The sequence below is a fragment of the Archocentrus centrarchus genome, chromosome 6, assembly GCF_007364275.1.
Source record: "Archocentrus centrarchus isolate MPI-CPG fArcCen1 chromosome 6, fArcCen1, whole genome shotgun sequence".
Classification (NCBI taxonomy): Eukaryota; Metazoa; Chordata; class Actinopteri; order Cichliformes; family Cichlidae; genus Archocentrus; species Archocentrus centrarchus.
In genome coordinates this window covers 35,802,643-35,809,382 of record NC_044351.1, presented here as the reverse complement: position 1 = coordinate 35,809,382, position 6,740 = coordinate 35,802,643, and the positions used below count along the sequence as shown (strand labels likewise).

At 47.2% G+C, this 6,740-nt stretch overlaps 1 protein-coding gene across 3 annotated transcripts in view; it reads left to right on the top strand.

Moving 5' to 3' along the window:
* The first annotated feature begins 5,511 nt into the window (after positions 1–5,511).
* The window catches only part of kiaa0513 (KIAA0513 ortholog), a 54,751-nt gene continuing 53,522 nt past the window's right edge, over positions 5,512–6,740 (top strand). For all 3 annotated transcript variants that reach the window (XM_030731673.1, XM_030731675.1, XM_030731672.1), the window contains exon 1: positions 5,512–5,608. The gene's annotated coding sequence lies outside the window, so the exon portion shown is untranslated. The remainder of the gene's footprint in view (positions 5,609–6,740) is intronic.

Here is a 6,740-nt window from a genome sequence, read left to right as displayed (position 1 = left end):
GATGGTACTAACCTGACTTCCAGTATCTAACAGGGTCTTGGTTTTAACTCCCCCCACCTCTACCTTAACCTCTAGACATTTACCTACTGCTTTTTCAAAAACTTTCCCATGTGTAAGGGTTTTTGAACCTGTATCCCCTCCTCTAGTTGTCTGGCTCTCAACAACTGCGGAAGTTAGTTTCCCGGATTGAGTGATTCCCTGGATGCATTTCTGGTAGCAAATTGACCCCCTGGTGAATGTGGCCTGCATTTCCTAGCAATATGCCCAAACCCTTTACATCTGGGCTGTCCATCCTCAGTGAATTGTGTTTGTTCAGTATTTCAGGATTTTCCGGATTTCAGTTTGCCTTTGTTTTCTGTTTAGTTTTCCATGTTCTGGTCTTCCCTGTGTTCCTATGTGTTGTCTGAGTCTCGGCCCTTCTGTGTTTTTAGGTTCCCTCTCCCACAGCTTTAGAGTAAGTTTTCCCCCCATGTTGTCAGCCTTTGTTCAAGTGGGCGTCTAGTCATGTTCAGGTCCTCTGTGATAAGGTTACATGTGTCTTGATTAGTCATTTCCTATTTTATTTTGACGATCTTGTGTTCCTTGTGCTTCGTGTTTAGCTTTACTTCCCCTTGTCTTGTCAGTGTATTTCGTTCACCTGTGTTCTCACCTGTTTCCTTTTCCCTCATTATCACCTAGTGTATTTAAGGTCTCTGTGTTGTTTAGTTCCTTGTCGCGTTGTCGTTGGTTTTTCCCACTGTGTGCTTTATGTTACGTCCATGTCTATGCTCCAAGTTCATGTTGATGTCTAAGTTCCAAGTTCACGCAAAGTTTTGCTATTAAAGTTTTGACTTAATAAGCTCCTCGCCGTATGAGTCCTGCATTGGGGTCCTCTGCCTTGCTTGCCGCAGCCCCAAACCTGACAGTACGATGCGACCAAGAAATGGACCCTGCAGACTATGATCGACAGGAGCAACAAAAGGTAATGGACTATTACGTGAATGAAAAAGCGAGGTGGAAGCCCTGGCTAATCCCTGAATGCCAGTCACAGTTCGTTGGCACTCGCCTGGCCCTGGGCGGGGCGGATAGGTGGCAAAGGTCCCAGCAACATCGCGCTGCACCTCAGCCTCGAGCCCAAGCCTCGCCACGGTAGCTAATCGCACCGCCAGCTGCAACCCCTCCGCCCGTTCCGACGGCAGTCACGGTGGGCGGCTATTTCTCTTCGCCTCCTCCATGGATTATGCTGTCTGTCACCTCGCCGCAGCTTCCAGGAGTAGGAAGCACGTTTTTCGACGAGGGAATCAGCAGCCTTTGTCTGCGCAACTGTCAATACTGCACAGCCCCAGCTTGGCTTCGCTGTGAGGGCTGTGCAGCCTCTGAATAGTTCTGCTCACTTGCCCATGTGTGACGGCACTGGGTATGCTGTGAGTAACTCTTTGATTTTGCCTGTTACTTTGGTGACTAAGCTGAAAGCCGCTGTTCCTAATAAAGTGGTCACAAAGGAGAAAGATTCATACTCCAGTCCAGTAGGTGGCGGTAATGCAGTTCTATGTTGGTTTGCCAGCCACCAATAAACCCACAAAAAGACGACGGAGCACTAATGCTGCTAGTGAGGAGCGCTGCAGTGTTTAAACGAAGCATCGACGCAGTAAATTTGTGTTGATAATTTTTAGAATCGATTTAATTGATGAATCGTTGCAGCTCTAAATGGATCTATGTGAAAAATGGCTTAAACAGCCCAGTATGAAGAATAGGAAAGCCGCTGCACACAGTTTAAAAGGACTGACTCGTAGTTTTCCCTGGCTTTTGAACTCTTTGCCTGTGATTATTAGAGACTTTGTTGTTGACATTGTGCAGTCAGTGGATGTCGCTTTTCCTTCCGGTGAAGCTCGAGGCGTGAAGACTGCTTTTGACACTGTTCCTAACAAACTGGCCAGTGAACAGACAGAGCAATGCTCCTACGAGACATTCTGCACCCATTCATGTTCCTCAGGTGGGGGCAGTCATGGTTCTGCCTCAAGGAGTGTTAGGGGGCCCTCTTAAGCAGCCCCAGTTGTCAAAGGAGACAGCTGTGCATCCTGCTGAGTGCACCCCACCAACATCACAATCTTCTGCATCTTTAGAGCCTCCACGTCCACCGTCACAGCCACCAGTTGCAGCCCCTCGCTATCAGCCTTTACAGCCGCAGCCTCATGTCAGCAACCAGAGCCACCAGCTTCAGAGCCTTCTCATCAGCCGTCACAGCCGCCAGCTGCAGCAGCACCCAAGCCACGACCATGTTCCCTTGTGCCCACGCCAGCCTTAGCAGCTCCCGTGTCAGCTCCCCCTCAGTTAGCTGTAGCAGCTCCCTCCATAGCCTCAGTCCCCTTGGCTCCTTCAGCTCCTGCTCCCTCAGTTCCTGTGTCCCCAGTCTTCTCTACAGCTCCAGTCCTGGTCCCTTCAGTTCTCTCAATTCACTCAATCCCTTTGCTCCCCTTCAGTCCCTCTGGTCCCCTCTGTAGCTCCGGTCCCCTCTGTAGCTTCAGTCCCCTTAGTCACCCAGGTCCCCTCAGCTACGGTCCCTTTAGTCCCTCCGGTCCCTTCAGCGTCAGGCCTCTCAGCGTTAGCTTTGGTCCCTTCAGCCCCAGTCCCAGTAGCTGGAGTCCCCTCAGCTCCTGCTTTAGTCCCTCAGGTCCCTTCATTATTGGTCTCCTCAGTCCCCCTAGCTTCCTCAGCGTTAGCTTTGGTCCCTTCGGTTCCCCCAGACCCCTCCACTTTAGCTTTGGTCCCTCCTTCGGTCCCCTCAGGCCTCTCCACTTTAGCTTTGGTCCCTCCTTCGGTCCCCTCAGGCCCCTCAGTGTCTTCGGTCCCCTCAGTAGCTCCCTCACTACCTTTGCTCCCTCCGGTCCCCTTCGTCCCCACAGTATCGGCCCCTTTAGTGCCCTCAGAGTCCGCGTTCATGTCTATGCTCCAAGTTCACGTTGATGTCTAAGTTCCAAGTTCATGCTAAGTTTTGCTATTAAAGTTTTGACTTATTAAGCTCCTCGCCTTATGAGTCCTGCATTGGGGTGCTCTGCCTTGCTTGCCACAGCCCCAAACCTGACAGTAGATACCTTTTCTCTGACCATCAAACTATTTTTTACAACATTAGTTAATTAAATAATAGCTTTGCCTTGCTCAGAAACAACTTTCAGTATATCATTGAGTCTAGAAGACTGATCTTGAACTGGCCCTGCTGACACACTATCACAGATGATGTTTCTACTCCTGACAGCTCTTGAGACCAGGCAATTGCTTCCTCCCGCACCTCAAACAATGTACAGTGCTCCTTCTCTCTAACCATTTTATGAAGCTCTCTTTGTAAGGCTGGCTCTCTAACACCCTCCACAAACTGGTCTCTCATTGCTAAAGCTGCATCTGTTAACAACATCAGGTCTCTGTCTCATCACTGTGCAAAGAATCTGGGATACAGCATGTGAGAAGTCAGTTGGTAACGACCAAAAAACTTGTGTAGCAATTGAACTGTACTGCGTTTCTCACCATACACTTCTCGCAGTATGTTAAGTAACCTCGAAACATTATCTATTTCAGCATCAAAACGTAGCTGTACTTCTTCAAGTGCTGGACCTCTAAGGAGAGAAAGAATAAGGTCAAGTTGCTCTGGATTGCTTAAACCTCGGACTCTGTGCGATTTACTTCATCAAAAAGCTCATCTACAGAGCGACCATCAACATTAGTGTCCCCACTGAATAGAATAATTGGGTGTTCTCTAGGTAAATAAACAAGAATATTCATTCAACCGCTTAGAGCAGAAATTTGAGCCATGGCTTGGTCATGCTTTATGCTTAATTCAGACAGCTTGGATTGCATATAAGGTCAGTGTTCTTCCTCCGAAACACATTCCCTATCACAGTCTCTCTCTGGGATGGGGGAACATCTTGGCACGGTATCAAAAGTTCCAGAGAATCCCCCTAAAGTCACTCTAGGTGAACATTGCTGCTGCTGTCCTTGTCCAAGATGATCCTTCCCACGACCTTGTCCTGAGGATGCTCCCATTCCCAAATCTTCTTCCCTCAAAGGAGGCCTCTCAGTTTGAGCTCCCTTCTCCATAATGGCCGCCACTACAGCTCTTAATGCACTCAATCACTAACCTCAAAGAGCTCAATTTTGGCAGAGACCCCACTCCCGGTACCAAAAATGTGGTGTCTGACCAAAGGAGCTCAAGACAAAACACATTATATACAAAAATGGTTCTTTCTGTAGCTCAGGAGGTAGAGCAGGTCACCTACTGATCGGTAGGTCAGCGGCTCGATTCCTGGCTGCTCCAGGCTGCATGCCGAAGTATCCTTGGGCAAGATACTGAACCCCAAGTTGCTCTCCGACGAAAGTGTCAGAGTATGAATATGTGTGAATGTTAGACAGTAAGCACTTGGCTTAGTTAATCGTGGAAGTGTTGGTGTGCATAAGTAAATGTAAATGCATTGTATAAGTACTTTGAGTGCTCAGACAGAGTAGAAAAGTGCTATATAAGAACTAGTCCATTTACCACCTTACTCCGTCAGCCATCATTTATTCTTCTACCACATCAAGCACAAGAACAATCTCTTCTTTGTGGGCCTTAACAACAGAATTGTGTCCTCTGTAGTTCAATTGCATACAATATATTTTCTTAACAAATGTTTTTAAATCCAAAATGTTACAAATTAATGCATTTCTTTTTAGCTCACTTAAACAAATATGAAATGCAAAAGGGAAACTAATTAGGTGCGAATAGGTTTGCATTCAATCTATGGCTCTTTCCTGCGTGTCTTCCCCTATATCACTTGTCTGTCTCTCTTCACTATGCACTATCTAATAAAAAAAAGCAGAGATGCTAAAGAAAATGGATGGATGAATGGAGAAAGCTTTCTGCCACTTGGCACCGATTATGAACAGTGACAAAGGGCAGCCCTGGTGGAGGCAGATACCCGACAACAAGCCGAGTCCGAATGACTCATAGCAACGGGTCAGACGCCCCATACTCCAGCAGCAACTCCACAGGATATCCATATCCCGGGGGATGCAGTCAAATGACTTCTCAAAGTCCACAAAACAAGTGCCCGCAATTAGTTTTGTCCTCTGTCAGGGATAGGAGTCTGAGACCTCTGCATCAAGCACCATTTGTGCAGTCTGTATATGTCATGGTCCGTTTTGATGTCAGATGAGGGTTTATATTTGATACTTGATGGCTAGTAAAGTTAACTGTGAATGCTTTATTTGTGCAGGTATGCAGCACCACACCTGTGTTTCCAGCACATGCTGGGGTGGTTGGGAATGAGCTAACGTCACTGTATGATTGGTCTTGTGCAACAGTCAGTGTTTCTATATAACTACACTGTGAACCTGTTGTTACACCTGCTCTTCTGCATGCTAACTGTGTTTGCAGCACAGCTCTTCTGGAGCTACGGAGACCCTTAGTGAACACAGGTGAGGAGAATTTAATGGTTTTGAGCTACACTCTTGTCCAGAAGGTGGCGGTAATGCTTGTTAAAGTTGTTTAGCAACTGACACTAAAGAAAACGAAGAAGACGTAGAGGGGAGCGCTGAGCGACGCGTACGCGCAGCGGTGAACGGCGGCTGCATTTCTCCGTCTGGTACCGGATGTTTTCATGTACGTACACCTTTTACTTCTGTTGTCAGCTTGTCAAATATCACTTCTCGTATTCCAAGCTTGTTCTATGGTTGGTAAATGCCGTTTCGCAGCGGGTTTGCGGTCGTTTGAATAACTCTCGGGTCAAAGCTTCGGGCTCCTGGAAGCCTCGGTGCTTTTCCTTTAGACGGGTTTGGATGTGGATTTGGCTGCGCTTGCACACAAGCCTCTGTGAATGATGCTGGGAGTCCCCGTTTGCCTTAAAATGGGTCCACAGAGCCCCCCTCTAATCTACGGAGCTCCGAGCCTTCCGGGAAACGTGCGTGTTTGTTCAGCGCTGCTTCCTCTCAGCTGTCAGTGCGCCCCGATGATGAGGAGCTGGCAGGATGAGCTCCTGCTTCCTCCGTGGCTTCATAACTTTTCATATGTTAATGAACTGACAGATGTGATTGGAGGCGGTGTAAGCCTCGTTCAGAGCTGCAGCGCTTTAAGGTGCTTTCTAATGGAAGAAGATGGCTTCAAAGTAAAACAGGACACGTTTTTTAAGGGTGTAGAGACACATTATTATCCGGCAGCTGTATCATCCACCACTTTTCCTGTAATTATACGAATAAACAGACTTTTATTTTTTTCCACATGCGATCTCAAGAATGGATTATTACTGTACTAAAGAATGTGGAAGAGACGCACACCTTTGCTGTGATGCCAGGTTTACCAAAAAAGCTTCATCTTCAGTTAAGCATCTAAGCAGACTGGCTAAAGACCAGTGAGATCAGCCTGTGGGTTAACAGCTATGAGAAATAGCTGAAATAGCTGGTATACCTGGAGATCGCAGCAACTTAGTGTGAAACCACTTTAAAACCCGGTTTTTAACAACAGTTTCCTGATTCTGGCTTTTTCAGCACAATTAGTTTGTTTTTCTTTGCCAAACAAGGTGTTTTAGATTGTAAAAACCCTGCAATATTAAATGGAAACCCCAACAATCTGAAAGCCCCCTATGATCAAGCACTTGGCATCAGTGGGGAGGAAGAACCTTTTTTTTTGTTACAGGAAGAGACCACTGGCAGAACCAGGCTCAGGGAGAGGAAAACATCTGCTGCACTGGTTGGAGAGGGAGAGAAAAGAGAAGCACAGAGAGACAATGACAGGAGAG